The sequence below is a fragment of the Lissotriton helveticus genome, chromosome 2_2, assembly GCF_964261635.1.
Source record: "Lissotriton helveticus chromosome 2_2, aLisHel1.1, whole genome shotgun sequence".
NCBI classification, from domain to species: Eukaryota; Metazoa; Chordata; class Amphibia; order Caudata; family Salamandridae; genus Lissotriton; species Lissotriton helveticus.
In genome coordinates this window covers 242539731-242557756 of record NC_136060.1, presented here as the reverse complement: position 1 = coordinate 242557756, position 18026 = coordinate 242539731, and the positions used below count along the sequence as shown (strand labels likewise).

Sequence of the window (18026 nt, the reverse complement as noted above, 5' to 3'; positions counted from 1 at the left end):
TTATTTTGAGAAAAGTAGATGCACAAATGATGATCAACGCGTTTCGAACCCACTAGATCATCGTTTCAGGGGTTCTCCTCAGGACAAACAACTGATATCCACTCTATAACAAAACACAAACATTTCACACATCAATATCACAAAGCTTAAGTAGAATGAGGGTTCTCGTGGCTTATCATCAGAAAACACCTTGACCTTATTTGATTTGGGTTTATTAGCACCACTATGCTAATGTAAAAGATAAATTATATGTCACTAAGATACCTCCAACAACATTTACAAAAGTGCTAATTATAACAACCGCTGCCAAAACCAGATCTCTACAAGTAAATACCCACAGGAAATAGGGTCTGATAGTCCACTTCTGTAATTTGAATGCTGGCTCATCTCAGTCAACCGAAGAAAAATCTACAAACACATGAATGAATTAAACAAGGGCTGTAACATGTCCAAACAACTTTCTGGCAGACAAAGTGGCATGCACATCGGGACATGAGCGACTTAGAAAACATTGAAAACAAAGTCGGGGAGGACATCGGAATAAGTCACTGATTCACACGCTTACACCTAGAATGGAGGAAATGTGGAAAGAAATGAGCCACCCACTAAGAAGACCCAACCAACAGCAGACAAATAATTTGTTAATTTCAGTTGTGTACCATGTTGTTAAAACTAGACACGTAAGCAGGTAGAATAAATACTTGGGCTCCCGCACTCACAATAATCTCATCACGGAACAGAGCAACACTTACTTTAATTTTGTTCTTCATAGCCCAGCAGAGCATCACGTTGCAGTGCCCTCGCTGCTCGAAGGAAGTCAGCGACCAGATGTCTGAATACGGACTCCACCTATCTAAACAATTAATCGATGTTACGTGTTTATAAACAAGTGAATGTCCAACAGTAGAGTTACATTCTTTACCAGTGATACAAATGTCCTTGTCGTTACATTCACAATGATGGGCATAGGGGAGTGACCATAATTCATGTATGTAACTACTACCTAGGGGTTTATATCTACCTATAGGAAAATGTTTCATGCAAGCTGTGGATTGAAATGTCAAAATGGGTAGGGAGATGACTCTGTATATTAACCACACCACTGAAGGCTATAGTAAATGGGAGTTGTGCTCATTTTTCTAAATGTAACATTGTGTCGTTCACATCTTTAATGGCCATTAATTGTTGCTTAAGTGTTAAATTTAAAGGTATAAACAAATTGGTACAATTCAAATATTGTCATGGAGCACCCCATTGTTAAGTGTTTGAAGTGTCCAGCTAATTTGCATAATAGATCCAAGCCTACTTTGCCCATCGCTTTGCACAATATCAATAACAGATGATACAATATTGTTCAATGTATAAATATAAGATGACAATGTATTAATATTATAAGAAAACAACAGCAAGTACGTTACCCAAATTATTATGGTCAATTTATCTTAAGCGTGCAGCATCTTCCATCTGGATAACTTCCAAATTTCGTTATAGGTAACTTGTATAAATCTTTTAAAGCATGGAGATTAGGGACCTCATGGGGATTAGGGACCTAAAAGAAAATCTGATAAATGTATGTCCTCGGGCTAGAAAGATTTTTCTTTTTTTACTGCAGACAGTGTGAAATAACCATGGTTGGACTAACTTTCCTACCAAATAAGGGGTAGCAGTACCAGAATGAGTTGACTGTAAATATCGGGGCTCAGGTCTGCTCAACTCAGTTGTGGAATTAAGAAAAAGAGCTTGTCTACCATTTATGTCTACTGGCCATAATAACCACCTGCCAGGACTCAAACATGAAGAATTAAATGCACCATTCTGCACATGCTATGTAATTGTTCTTTTGTGAAAATTGTAAACTTCGGCCAATCATCAAATTGGCCAACTGAGGGAATAGTTAGAGCATTCATTTCTTTAATTGTTGCCAATCCTAAACAAGTAGTCTGCTGGATTGTTTCATCCAAAAAATCATTTGAATAGGAATTTAAAAGGTTCAAAATAAAGTTCCAGTGCCTTTAACCTGCCAGGATATCTTACCCCAAATCAATTTCAAATCAATGGTATCTTTCATGTAATCATAACCATTTAGGTCCAACTTATTGATAAACATAGTAATATATATAAGCTTAGTTTGAGTAAACATATATTTCTTATGTGGCGTTGGAGTTAATTTAAAATAATATGACATGGGGTCCGAAGCGTCATGTCCTGTAAAATAGGAATACTTATCTTTTTTGGAAGTGGGGTTGGGTAATGTTTCCATTGTGTGTAATTTAAATGGGAATGCTGTCTACCAGTTCTATAGAGGAAATTGTGTCCATATTGATAGTAATAAAACATATTAGTATAGTTGATGAAACTAAGAGACAACTTTCCTGAGTCATAAACAGTAAAATACTCTAATTCAGAAATCATGGAATTTTCAGTGTCAACATCCCAATCAACTGAATGGAACCATGGTACTATCACATCACCCAGAGAAACTTTTAACAAATATGGTATCTGCAGGATCTCCGTTGGACCAAATATATCAAAAGGAACTTTATCCCAAACAATTTCAGCCATCACTGGAATAGCTGAAATGTTAATGAGAGGCAAGTCCCTTTTCATTTTATGTGCCGAAGAATGGGGGACCAACACCCCATTTACCAGTTATGAAGCAGAACGGTCCAGGAGGTAATGAACACCATTGATTAATAGGATTTCTATTCACATGAACAAGAAAATGAAAAAAGGTATGATCCAGACATATATCCCAGGAGGAACTAAATAGGTGCATTTTAACCAGGAAATGAAAACAGCTTATCGATGGTGCTCAGAATAAATCCCAGGAAAAGATTGGAACTTGAAAACGTATCCTGGTTCTTTGTGAAAGATGAATGTGACACAAAAGCAAACTTGTTTTATATAGTAATATATTAAAAAACAAATAAGGACTACAACTTATACAGTTAGGCTAACATAGCAAACACTACAATGGGGCATGCAAGAAACACATGACACCTACTCAAAGTCTGGCATGAAGAGTTCAGACCTTCAGGATTGTTTTCCTTTTCTTGTTGAATAGTGACGTCTGTTGCCAGCTAATGGTCCAGGATGTGGGAGGCACAATTAGGGATCAGGGACCACTCTAGAAGGGACCTGAAGGGCTCAGTTAAGTCCCTTTGCAGGTCTAGTTGCAGCAGGCCAGCTGGGCAACTTCAGGCAGGCCTTTGGATCTTGTTATTTTCATATGGCTCAGAACAGGTGGTCAGCCAATTGACCCTTGAAGTCACTCAGGTAGCCTGTGATGAAACGAGCAGGTCCAGCCTTCCATCACAGAGAGCACGATAGGCCTCAAGCAGCAGGGGCATCCTCTGGGGACCAAGGCAGGCCTTTAGAAGCAGGGCAGTCCTCTATGGAACAAGGCAAGCCTCAAGCAGCAGAGCAGGCCTGTAATAGCAGCTCAACAGTCCTCTGAGGAACAAAGAAGGCCTCAAGTAGTAGGAGATTTCTCAGGGAAGCAAGGCAGGCCTCAAGCAGAAGAGCAGTCCAATGGGGAACATAAGAAAAACAAATTCCTATGCACACACGATATCAATTCATACACAGTGTAATGTTGGTCTTAGTGCCGTCAGTACAATCATAAAAATTGAATGTCCACTTCTTCTTAAATGAGCAATTCTTTCTTTTTTAATTGCTCAAGCTATATCACGCCAGCCGACACGTGTTTCGTCAGAGTGCAAATCGCTCTGACTCTTCAGGGCTGGAATTAAAACAAAATCTACATAGTACTGAATATTCTGTCTTGAATGACCAATATATCATACAAATTTTACATGGTTGTGGCAACAAATTCAAAACTACGTTGTATTTTTACACTATGAGGCGAAACATTTTTCCAAAGCAAAAACGAGATGGAAGGAAGGTTTCAAAGGCCTTAAAACAACCTACAACAATTAATGTCCATAAACGCCAGTGCATAACAAATATGGATAGAGACAAGGAAGCTGATGAATTATTTGGCAACCTGACCACTGGGTCAAGTACGAACCAAACATCTACAAGTGGCAAAAAGAACAGTAAGGAAGGTTTGAGGGACAAGTTTCTAAAATTAGAGAGATTAAAAAAGACAGAGAATGCAAGATGGTGGGATGCCACCACACTCAAGCAATATTTGAGACTCAAAAGAATCCCCAGAGGCTTAAGAGCTCAGATTCTACCAACATACGATGAGCTGGACGATGATTTATTAATTAGATGTGAGGATTCTTTAAACATAAACTCGTTTACATTGATGGACATACTAATAGAATCCTCTGAGTGAAAGGTCATCAAGCTACAATCTGAAATAGATATTGTAGAATCTGAAATTAAAGATCTAAACTTTAAAGAACTCACAGATAAGAATTATGTTATCCTTAAAGATATACTTACCGCCCACCAAAAAGAAATAAAAGAGAGAAAACTTAGACAATTAAAGAGGGATGAGGTAGACTATAACACAGGCAGAGTGTTTACATATGCTAGAAAATATGATGCAGTGAGAGCGGTTAACCCAAAAACTAAAGAAACAGCAAGAAGCTAGTCCGCTTCAGTTTCATCTAGCACCTCTTCTCTCAATGCACCTACCTTAAGTGAAAGTGAGAATTAAGGCTCAGTTGGTACCAACCTAGAAAGATCAAGTTTTTTTCAGGAGGTCGGACAGCCAGGAGAGGGAACCGGCGAATGGGCACAAACCCTTCAGGCGGTACAAAACAAGGAGGAGCAACAGGGGCGGTAAACGAAAATTACAGAGAGAAACTGAGATCAGGCAAAGGGATGATGAAGCAATATTCAGAGCAGATGAGGTACAAGTAGTAAATTTGTCATCCAAGATGTTAACTGGTGACATGATTAGTCTTCTGAGTAGGGGGCTGAGTTTCAATCCAACTGAGGAGGGTGACTTGTGCAACTTGAAAATTGACTTATATAAATGTATACGTACCTTAAAACTAAAAAAGCAATCCAATGAAAAATAAAAAAGTGTGCAACAGAAATCTGGGTGCTGTGTGTGATGTACCATCCATCCAAGATGCGCAAGCCACTAGGCTACTATTGTCCATTACAGAAAGAGAAGAATCACCTCATACTATGTCTCAGTTATTAGGGGAACTTGATATCGACATTGATCTAACACTATCAAGTGTGTTCAGAAATAAATCGAAGTGGACGCCCACATTACCTGGGGGCAATGCAATAGATGATTTCCACAAAAGAGTATTAGAAGACCTGGAACACATCACACAAAATAGATCGAGCAGCAATAGATACACACACTTCAATTTGAGGGCAGGAGAAAGAGGAGCCCTCACAGATTTAACCAATGACCACACGATCATCATCAGAGAGGCGGACAAGGGGGGAACGTAGTGGTGATGGATTTAATTGATTACAATACAGAGATTTTGTCCCAACTGAACGACTGTACTTGTTACCAAGAAGTAGGACATAATTCAATGGGACAACTCTGCATAAAAATCAACAAGGAATTGTCCAAATGGCACATGCAAGGGAGTCTAGATGATAATTAACTATCATATCTCAAAACCACACGACCCACATATCCTATCCTCTACACACTCCCTAAGATCCACAAACAAAAGCCTTTTCCACCAGGCAGACCTATAGTGGCAGGAATAGATGGACCAACTGAAAGACTTTCAGAATATGTAGACCTATTTTTGGCCCCAATTGTACGTACCATGGCAAGCTTTATCCAAGATTCAAAACATATATTGAGCATATTGGAAGATTTACAATGGCAACCTAATTTAATTCTGGCAACTTTAGATGTAGTGTCTCTGTACACCAGTATAGAGATAGACAAGGGCTTGGCAGCAATTACTCGCCTTCTTAGCAACAGACCGGCCACACAGTGGTTGCATAATGAAATGCTTGTTTGAATGATGGAACTAATCCTAAAGAATAATTTCTTTTTGTTTGACAGTAAATGGTACAAACAGAACAAAGGGGTGGCAATGGGATCAAAATGTTCACCCTCGTTTGCCAACCTATACATGGGCTGCCTTGAGACTGAATACATATGGGGTAGCGAAGGTGCGGGATGGGTTGATAGAATTGTATATTGGGGACGTTACATTGACGACTGTTTACCCATTTGGTCGGGCTCGACCAATGAATTAAACAAATTCAAGGAGTATCTAAATAAAAACAAATATGGCATGCAGTTTACCATGGAACAAAGTGCTGAGAGAATACATTTCTTAGACATAGAACTATATTTGGAAAACAACAAACTGAACAGTAGACTCTTCTGAAAGGACACTTCGTGTAATTCTATACTGCACGCATCCAGCAGTTATCCCAGACACCAAATTAGATCAATACCATATGGTGAATACAAGAGCCAAACGCACTTGTAGTAATGATCAAGACTACAAAAATTGTGTCAAAGATATGGAACAAAGATTTAAGAACCGAGATTACGATAACACCACATTGTCAAGAGCAGCCAAAAAAATAACAAAAGTCACGAGAACTGAAACACTAAGAGGTAGTATAACAAGAAAACAACACAGTGCGTCTGATCACTGAATATAATGGAATGAACCAAACACTAAGAAAAACTCTCAACAAACATTGGGGGATCCTAAAACGTGACAATATTTTGTCACAAGAAATACCATCTCGACCTTTGATCACATTCAGGAAAGGGAGGACGCTACGCACTAGGCTCAGTCCATCACTGCCACGAATACCACAGAACAACATATGGCTAACGTCACACACCGAAGGTTTTTACAAATGTGGGTTCTGTAGTGTTTGCAAATGGGCCCAAAACAAAGTTAAAACTTTCAAAGGTCCTAATAACCAATGCTATAAAATTAGGCAAAACATCAACTGTACTACTAGATACGTGGTATACCTACTGGTATGTAAATGTAATAAACAATATGTGGGGAGCACCATCAGACCCTTAAAGGAACAAATCACAGAACACATAAGAGCCTTAAAAAATGGGGATGCGAGATATCCAGCAGCGATCCACGCTTCTCTGTGCCCCGCCCAGAACACCCACAAAGAAATGTCATTCTTTGGGATAGAAGTAATACAACAAAACCCGAGAGGTGGTAACAGGGAACTTAGACTTCGCAGAGCAGAGGCACTATGGATAATGCGTCTAGAATCAGTGAAACGGGGTCTCAACTGTGATTCTGAAATGCAATTTTTCTTGGGATGATTGCATAACTATGATATAGTATGTACTGGACTATGCTACCGTAGTTTTAATTGAGATATGTACTATGTGACAAATATGATGATACTGAAATGATAGAAAGGTTCACATGTTTATAGAAAAAATGCATGAGCATGCAACACATGTCACTCAAGCTGTCACCGAGAACACACAACTGGATGATGGGATCAGCTGGTGATAGGAATTATGGCCATAAATTATCATTAGAATAAGATAATTTCCCCCCCCAAAAAACCGCTGAGTTTATTAAGTGCTGGGCATTGAATTAAACAAAATAAGTTCATTCTGATGTGTTTTTTAAAGCACTCGAGCCAATTATAATTCTCATATCTTTTCATCTCCCCATATATGAAAAGTTTTACATTTGAATTCGTCTCCTAAGGAACGAGATTTTATGTTGTACACCTTCGTACGGGACTTTCCGGAATGTATAGTTTGTAATTCCATTTGACAAGGTGGAACAATATAGATACACGGTGTTCTTCTTAAATCGCGACGTTTTAATACACATAAGATGGCACCGAGGATTTACCGCGGACACACTTCCGTGGCATGTTTTCCATCTAAACAGAAGTAACCTTTAACGTTCTAATCTTTTAAACCAACGAGGCGGTGTGCTCCTTTAATATTCGCGCGGGACATTGCTTTCCGCATTCATGAAACAACATCGTTAGAGACGCCGGATTCACGGCCGCACGGAATAGGAGGTACTAAGAGTGGATGTTTGTGTATATATAGCTATTTAACAATTTAAGCAAATAGGTTGAGCTTTTATATTGTATTTTGGACAATTATAGGTCCGGATATTTTTGAACAGGATACAGAGTTGTTACGGAGAACTACAGTATTGAGAAACTATTCAAGTGGTGACTGATCAAGCATAATTTGTAAGCACAGCAGCCCCGAGGGGTGTTTTTCAGCATTATTACTGACTCTTGAGTACACTTTATGAGGGACAAAAAATATATATTGTTTTAAAGTTTCTCTAGGAATTGATCTGGAGATACGCAAGGAGTGTTCCTGTTCCGTGTGTTGCGCACTATTATGGCGCACTTAACTTTATAATTATTCGACACAGGTGAGCGCCTCTATCTTACAATGAATCAGGTAGTGAATAGGTTTATGGTGGTCTTTTAAAGGTGGAGATTGCTGCATAACTGACTGCTTAAAACGATAGAAGACCTTTGATATAGCGACAAAGTATGACATGGGGGTAACGGCTTCTGATATACATTGGGATAGCAGACTTTATATTTAAGAGTGTAACGTAAAGACATATGTGCACATATGGAGTCACTAGATGAGCAATGAATGGGATAAACAGCCACCAGTGGGTGGTTTCATTTATAGTGATGTAACATTGGTTTAGGTGTAAGTTTAACAGCAACCTGCGAGCCTAGGGCTAAAATAGTGGAGAGATTTTGGTTGTAACACTTTTTTACAAACGGTTTTGAGAATTTTAAGGTGTTTAAATGCTTACAGCATCTTGAGAATTGGTAACTTGGGGAGTAAGACGTATTTACTTGGCCCTTTTCTACCTTTATATTTTTGTATACCGCCTCGGGTTTCTTGCTACTCCGCAGAAGACACAAGTGAAGATCCACAATTACAGAAACTACTAAAGATACCCTTACCGGGTTGGAGTTATCACCGGTCAAGCGGTAAGTTTCACTAAATGATATATTAATCGCCTTTTATAGGGGGTAGACTCAGCCATATACACACTATTGAGGGTACTTATATGAATCATGTTTTAAATAGGAATTACAACACACGCCATTATCAGAAGACAGGTATGTCTTTATTTTCATATGGCAAGACATCCCACGTTAACGTACAACCAAACAGAGGTGCAAGGGTCTTTTCTATTCTCTTTCGCCAACGGTTAAAAAGTTCACACCTTTGTCAGATTTTTCACGTTTGGAGCACAATATCTTTGCACGCCAAAATTTTGTAACCTCGTGCATGATTGATTTTAGGTGATCCAGTAATTTTTGTCTACAATAGGCAGGAGCATTCATGTATTTGTATAATTTCAGCGTATAGGTGTAAGAATTCATCGTGATCGTGTCACATACCCACCTTTCCATTGCATGTGCATGTCACTTACACGAGAGGAATGTACAACATATAAAAATGGAGTTTTTTTCTTCGATGAGTAAAAAATAATGTGTTTAGTAAGCTTCCGTTTATGGACATTAATTGTTCTAGGTTGTTTTAAGGCCTTTGAAACCTTCCTTCCATCTCGTTTTTGCTTTGGAAAAATGTTTCACCTCATAGTGTAAAAATACAATGTAGTTTTGAATTTGTTGCGACAACCATGTAAAATTTGTATGATATATTGGTCATTCAAGACAGAATATTCAGTACTATGTATATTTTGTTTTAATTCCAGCCCTGAAGAGTCAGAGCGATCTGCACTCTGACGAAACACGTGTCGGCTGGCGTGATATAGTTGAGCAATTAAAAAAGAAAGAATTGCTCATTTAAGAAAAAGTGGACATTCAATTTTTATGATTGTACTGACGGCACTAAGACCAACATTACACTGTGTATGAATTGATATCGTGTGTGCATAGGAATTCGTTTTTCTGATGTTCAGGTGTTGCGTTGCAACATCTTTTGAGGGGTTGAGAGGGTTTCCCCTTTCCTGTCTCACCACCACCTATAATTATTCCGCCAAACAGGTAGTCAGAAACATAGCGGAGCGCAAGTTTTCCCTGAGAGTTAAAACCCTGCATCTTTGTGAGTCAATGGGGAACATAACCTAGCGTGTATTTGTAAAATGTGCGTTCATCCAGAAGGGTGTGTTGGCGGTGAATAACAGATGTTTATTGTTTCTCAACTCAATGGTACTCATTTTATTGACCTCACAAGAATGAAAGTCTGAGTTAACCCATCACAATTTGATCCTGTGACCATGAGGTCAAACACAGGCCCCTACAGTCGACGCATTAGTCCACTAAGCCACCAGACAAGGCTGTATTTCTTCTGTAGTGCCTGCAAGTGCAGGTATGTTTACACCTCGTGACATCCACTAAAGTGGGAGAATTTTCTAGGCTACCCCCACATCTGGTTCTAGAAAGTTCTTCCCTTCTTCTGCCAAGGCTTCAAGAGGTTTGGAGTAACAAAAGACTAATGCCAGGGTCCTTTGTGGGTGCTGAAGGTAAGCTTTTTTAAATGTAAGTGGGTCATGGAACATCTGCACCCCAAACCATCCTGGTCCTATCTAGCCCCCAATTGTTCACTGTCTGGGCCCAATATGCATTCTTAATGGTGAAGCCAATAATAGAGCCCAGGCAGTTTGAAACTCCCAGAATGGCTCATAAAGTATAGGTCAGAAAATATGTATTTTCTGCTGGTTGCATTTTCAAAATTGTAATCTAAATTCTATTGTACCAGTAGAGAGAATTTTAATTAACAATTTGAGTCCAAACATGGCATTTCTATCTGGTCCAAATCATAAGTTAGAAAGTAATACATGTAATAAGGTAACCCAATGTTATCCTACAGGAGAGGTAGGCCTTACAGTAGTGAAAAATTAATTTATGAGTTTCTAACTGCAAGGTCATTCAATCTTAAAAACACATGTCCCAATTGTAATATACAACGAATCTAGCCCTATGGGCTGTTAAGAGCCTATTGTAGGTGTGACTTGTTGTATTAAAAAGGAAGGTTTAGGCCTGGAAAATGTTTGTTTGGTAACACAAGCTGATGTGTATGGAGCACACAAGCACCAAGATGCACAACCTAAATCAGAAACAATCATCCAAAAATCCAATTTGATCACAATTTTCATGTGAAAGGCAACGTGTATCCAATCTGCAAATGTATGGGAAATGTTCCTACAGGCTTCTTTCCACCACATGGCAGAATTCACTAATCACTCTGCGCAACCCAGCTAATGTAACAATTCATTTGAGTTAAAATCCATTCATCAGTGTTAACTATAATACAGAACAAACATTAGAAATGCAATAGGTCTCACAATTCTTTTGAGTTAGAGCTATTGACATTGTAAATGGCAGTGTTTGTTATCCTTGTGTTATGGAGTGGATGTAAGTGGTTTGAGTAGAAATACGTGGGTTGCATTTGAATTGTTAGTTGTGTAATTGTGTGGCGTGGATTTGTGTAGTGTAAATATGGGGCAAGGTGTGCAATGGAATTATGTGCATAGTAATTAGAGTGCAGTGGTGTAGAGTAAAGTTGTGTTTAGTGGTACAGAGTGGTGTTGAATATAATGCAATGGATTGCAGTGGTGTGGCACAGATTGTAAAACAGTGGCTTAGAGTGGTGCAGTACAGAGTTTATTGACATAGAGTAGAGTGAAGTGGTCTAGAGTGGAATGGTAAAGATTAGAGTGGATTGGGGGAGAGTGCATTACCATAGTGTGCAGTTTTGGATAGCAGGGTAGCATGGAGTGGCAGAGTGGAGTGGTGCAAAGTACAGTGGAGTGGCCTATGCTGGAGTTGTTTAGAGTGCAGTGACAAAGAGCACAATTGTGTAAAGTGGAGTGTGGTAAAGAGCATTAGCATACAGTAGAGTGGGGCATAGTAGAGTAGAGAGGAGTCTAACATGCATTGCTGTGTTGTAGTTCAATAGCACCTAGGAGTTACTGTGCTGTGAACCGGAAGGCTGTGGTAGAAACCACTATATAAAACACTTCATCACAACCATTGCCATATTTTTGCATATTGTTTCCCGCAGTACTTGCAGTTATGCCAAGATGCCCTACAAAATAAAATACATAACTTGCCAGTGCATTTGCTGTGGCGAACGCAAGAAGAAAGCTGGATTTAAAAAAAGTTAACATTTGGTACTTGAAGTGACAGACCGGTTGCCACTAATATGCTGTTTTGTGCTGCTACTCCCTCCCTCCCCACCACTCTGATGCTATTCCCAAACACGGTCGGCTCTAGTACCATTCAACTCTCTTACATAGTTCCTAACAGTAAATATTTTGAGACCTAAAAGCTTGAATACATAAGCATTATGACCCTCTCCTCAGTGCTTAACTAGCATTCAATGTCTTCTGCCGAGAGACTTAACATGTTTACTAAGCAAATCCTTTTCATCAAGTAATGCATTCAGTAGATGAAAATAAACAAAGAATATAAATAAGTATAAATAAATAAATTAAGAAAATAATTTCTATTCGTTTTACTTCAATGCCACATTGAAATGTAGAAACGTGCTGTAAGTGAGTTAGAATGTGCATTAGGAAGTCTCTGCAGTGCTAACTGCAATAAATGTAATACAAACGAAGAAACCCCCAAAAAATAGCATACATGTCAAAGAAAAAAAAGAGCGAGGATATACACACACATCTGCTCCCCTTGTAAATAAACATTACGTGCCCCTAATGAGTGTGGGAATGTTTTTTATGCTGTGTAAAGAGATACTTTTTGGCGTCTGTATGGTTCTGTATACATTCTATCGCCCACGGCACTGCATAATTAAAGGTTATTGGAGACTTGCATGCACACATGAAGGTTTAGCAGGGAGTGTAAGCGAGAACGCTGGCCATAATTTTCATGACCTAGAAAAGAGCAGTCACGCACAGAATATTGCACTCAAACAAAGCTCACCAGATATAATCTTTCCCACCACACACAGTCTACCCCCTGCAAACACAAGTACAGCGCACACAACGGTCTATTCTTGTGGGAAAGGAGAGCATGCATTAGGTCAAAACACCGACATTTTTCTACCTCGTCCTGCGGCAGTGTAAAAAAAACCTATATATATATATATATGTCACCTACTGGCGATCGCCAGTTGGTAGTTATAGTTAGGACCAATTTTCCATAGGCAGAGCATTTTTTGTTTTGCTTATGACTTTGGCGTAGTTTGATCAATCTTCATGAAATTTTCCAAACTAATTTTATGTTCATATGAGCTCCTATGTTGAAAGTTTGGGGGTGATTCGTTAAGGGGCGCCGAGATAACAGGGGGTCCCAAAACATGTTTTCTCCATGTTAATTTCCATAGGAAACTTTAGACAAGGCTACAGGTCGAATGGGTGAACGGAATTATCCCAAATTTGGCAGGGTCTTGGTCTAGAAAGCATGCTTTTGTTTATTTGGTGTCAAACGTTCAGTAGTTTTGGAGAAATATCAACATTTACAGATATCAATATTTGGGAATTCTGTCATCTGATTGGCTGAGGCATTACGAGCACGTGCTTGTTGCTTATTGGCTGCCAACGGTTGCAAATAGGAAGTGTTGGCCACCATTTTGTGTTTCCGTTGAAGTGAGAAAGAGGAAAAAAGGATGAAAAAAGTAGAAAAGCGGAGGGTAGGAACACTGTAACGTCCGTTGGGTGTTTAGGGTGTGATATACAGGGAGTGTGAAGTGAATTATTTACCCCTGCTGGTGTGAAAGTGCTGATTTGTCCACAGTGAGATGGTGCTGAGGTGAGGTGTCGGTACAGTCGGGATGAAAGCTTGCGTCTAAACCATGAGATGAGTGCTGTATACTGATGTGCTCTGGGCGCTGTAGCATACTGGCTGAAGCGAAGTATTTACCTGTACCGGTGTGAACGTGCTGTTTTGCCCACTATGAGATAGTGCTGAGGTGAGGGGCCGGTACACTCGGGGATAAAAGCGTGCGCCTAAACCCTGAGCTGAGTGCTGTCAACTGATGTGCTCTGTGCGCTGTAGCATACTGGCCACTGTAGCATAGCTGTGCAGGTGGTGTTAGTATGGGTTTAGATTATAGCGGGAGTGGGAAGCCAACTACTCACTGGTACCGGTCTGAAGACTCGGGGATGAAACCGTGAGCCTAAGCCGTGAGTGATGTACTGTGGGCACAGTAGGATACTGGCGGCTGTAGCATACCTGTGTAAGTAGTGTTAGTATGCGTTTATACTATATAGGGAGTGGGAAGCAAACTACTCACTTCTACCGATCTGAAGACTCGAATGTAATGTTTTAGCAAGCAGGAATAAAGAAATAACCGTGAAGAATATATTGTAGAATGTTGCAATGCCACAGAAGACAAATGGTGAAATCAGGTGTGTCTAAGAAAGTGGCTGTGTGTAATAAAGCAATGTAGTTTGAAAGTTATATAAACATTTTTTTATTTAAGTGCCATAAATGGACCCACTGGTGCGAGAGCTAAGGCATCCAGCTGAGGCAAACTTCAACCTGTTTTGCTGGATTCGAACGTAAGCTCCAATATTAGTGAATTCAGCATTACATGTTACAGTTCCATTTGACATAAACAATACCTATAAGACTTGAATGACTCTAAATTCTATAAGGAAAATAAAGGTAGGGTACAATTACCACATTTATCCTTTAAGAAAACAAGGGGAAAAAAAGAGAATTTGCAAAATGTAATCATCAAACTTTTTAGGTATCCTGGTACTTCTTTTTTGTAACACAAAATTATCAACAGTAGAACAGTCAGGAATCTGTAGTACAGTAGATTCAATCTGGTGTGTGTCAGAATTGGTAATAGTTCTACCCACATTGGAACTTTGAGGAGGCATGCAAACATTGTTTTTCTGAGAAGCACATTCGGTACCCTTCTGGTCAAACCATACAGTATTGTCTTCAGTTGTTTCAAAAAACAATCTTGTGCAGAGAGCTAAGGCATTGAGCTGAGGCAAACTCCAAACGCTTCTGCTGAGTTCAAACTGAAGCTCCTTTATCAGTGAATTCCACATTACATGTTACAGTTCCATGTGACACGAACAATAGCTATTAGACATGAATGACTAAATTGTATAATGAAAATAAAGGTAGGATATGATTAGCACAAAGGTGCCAACCAGTTCCTAAACAATGTCGTGTTTTTTTATCTTGATCGGCAGCTGGTGAGCACAGGCTGAAGAAGAGTAAGTTTGTGTGAAAGGGCTTTGTGGGCAAACTGGACATGACCAACCACATCAAAAACACTACAAAGACTGCCTTCCTCAACCTAAAGCTTCTCTCCAAAATCAAACCATTCATCCCTACTAAAGACCTAAAACAAGCCACCCAATCTCTGGTGCTATCCAGACTCGACTATGGCAACGCAACCTTAACCGGAGCCACAAAATCCCACCTGGCCCCCCTCTAAACAACCCTCAACGCAGCAGCCAGAATGGTCACTGGAATCAGGAAATATGACCACATCTCATCAGCACTAAGAGAACTAAAATGGCTCCCAGTTGAACAGCGAGCTAACTTCAGATTGGCATGCCTCACACACAAACCCCTCCACACTGGAAAACCAGACTATCTGGCCGCCAAACTCAAGAAGGCCGGACAGATAAGAAACCTCAGGAGCTCAAACTCCCTCCTTCTCATCTCCTTGAGAACACGCAAACACAAAACAACCGCAAGGTCATTTGCTGGAATCGCACCAATAATCTGGAACTCCATCCCAGCAGACATAAGAACAATCCCGTCCTTCACTAAATAAAAAAAAACACCTAAAAGCCCTCCTCCTGTATCGTGCCCTTCCGAATGGATAGCCAACACCCTCATGCTATCCCTGAACCCGGTGCTCTCTGACTCTACACCACTCAGATCTACCTCAGCCTGCTTCAAGAAAAATGTGCATCAAAAATTAAGCTGTCTCAAGATTTTCAGCCTACCTCAATAATGCATTCAACGAGGCTAACTCAGGACTCAACCTCTACCTCAAGAGGCCTCAGCACTCTTGGACTACCAAACTTTAAGTTTTAAGACTATCTTGAAACACTGTTGTAAAGCGCTCCAATACCATCGGGTCAGGTTAGCGTTATATAAAACTCCCCCCCCCCAAAAAAAAAATAACAGGCAGGCAGAGAGACATATGCACAAAGAATAGACATAGTTTCAAAATGGATGTCGGGTTTAGGCTAATTTAGCAAGTAAATAGCATATTTACATAGGCCATACATCACCCAGACCTAGTTAGACTGGAGACGTAAGGGGCAAATATGAAAACAGAGTTCAAATGCGTGAGCATACTTAGAAAGTTATTATGAAAGTAGTGCAATTGAAGTGTATAAAAAAAGTTAAAGGAAAAAGTCAAAAAAGTTGGAAAAAATCAATCCAAGAATAACGTGAGTTTCTTACACGTCTTGGAGATTGCACTCCGGAAGTTCTTTAGCAGCTTGAGATGCACAATGTTCCAAGAGGTCATTGTTGCCATCGTCTGAGAAAAGCAAAGCGATCCAATTCATATCCTTGAAGGGACAGTAATGTTCCTCGAATGCTGGAGCGGCAATTTGAATTAGCAGGCAATCTGCGATGTTGTCAAAGGTTGCACATTGCCGGAGATCTTTCGCGGCTGTGCAGAAATCCCATTCCGCCACGATACCTTTTTGCGTGGCATCCTCCATTGCTCCAGTGTCCGAACAATGAAGTTCATGGTTTTCAAGATACCGCATTACCTTCTGGATCTCGGGAGCGATTGTTGGAATGTTGGCAAGGCATAGATCCATTTGCAAGTCGAATGGGCAAGTTTTGCAATAAAAAGATGGTGGCACGCAGATTGCATATGTGTAAATAAATATCATGTTGTAGCTGGCTCCAATAATAGATGGAGGCAGGCAGCCGAAAAGTAGTTCCATTATTTCATGGTATTGATGTAGCTTTGTGTAGAGCCGTATTCTGTCGGACATGGTTGTTACCACAAGGAGACCTGCCATTTTTTACAAGGAAAAATAGTAGTAGGATGGCCGCAAACAGAGCAAGAATTATGGGCACTGTTCCTATTATTCCAGAGATGATCAAATGAATGAAGACTGGTATTATACCAAAAACAGATTAAACAGCTAGGAGAAGGCCGGAGGAGACCATGTTAAAAAAGTTTGCCAGACCTTGAGTTTGAGATGTGTTGAAAATTGTGTATCAATTCAAAAATTTAATGAGAGGTTTGTATTTAAAAGGGACTGTATTTTACTTGAAGTTCATGCTATCTCCAGTCGATAAATTTCTTTTGCAGACGTAAGGGACACTTCTGTTCTGAACAAAAGCGCTTTCAGTTTCGTTAGTTTAATGAAAACTGTTTTAAAGTAGGGATTGAAGGCCAATTGAAGGCCAAGTTGGAGGTATTTGTGTGGGCGGGAATAGACATTGCCACAGGAAGTTACTCGGTTTGAAACAGTAAGGACATATGGTATGCCAGCTCACATTCCATAGGAGTGAATGTTATTGAGAAGCAGATAACTGCCATTAGAAAACTGTGGGAATGTTAGTCTAATTGTGGGAGTTGGAGTGCTTTTAAGAAAGCACGCAAGATTGGGTGCTGTAAGCTTAGATGCAAAACACACAAGATGATGGACGGAATGTTGCACAATGGCAAAACATTCATCCCCAGTCACAGATCTGGGTTTAATCCATCAATATTTTGCTCACCAAGCCACCCCAGCTCAGACATGGCCATATGCAAATCAGTCTTGATCCTGTGCCTCATGGGAACAGTCCAGCCCGAACTGCCAAGCCATGTCTTCCCTGGACCGAAATCAAGCATCTTAGGACCAGTTTCTGGCTATCAGCGTCTTCAGCCAGGATAGCTTGACTCAAGTGGCTTAGTGAGCATGGGATCCACTTCTGGGCATACCCTTCCGACATAGGGTGAACAGCAAAACACGCAAGATGATGGACAGAATGTTGCACAATGGCAAAACATTCACCCCCAGTCACATATCTGGGCTTAATCCATCGTTATTTTGCTCACCAAGCCACCCCAGTCCAGGGAGGACCTGGCTTGGCAGTTTGGGCTGGACTGTTCCCATGGGGAACAGGGTCAAGACTGATTTGCATTCGGCTTGGTTCAAACTGGAATGGCATGGTGAGCAAAAAAACGA

General features: G+C 40.1%; 1 long non-coding RNA gene across 1 annotated transcript in view; it reads right to left on the bottom strand.

The window, feature by feature from the left end:
- Nucleotides 1-18026, bottom strand: part of LOC144821788 (uncharacterized) — a 260761-nt gene that overhangs the window by 148090 nt on the left and 94645 nt on the right. The window contains exon 2 of the long non-coding RNA XR_013608438.1: nt 753-853. This is a non-coding gene — a long non-coding RNA (uncharacterized LOC144821788). The remainder of the gene's footprint in view (nt 1-752; nt 854-18026) is intronic.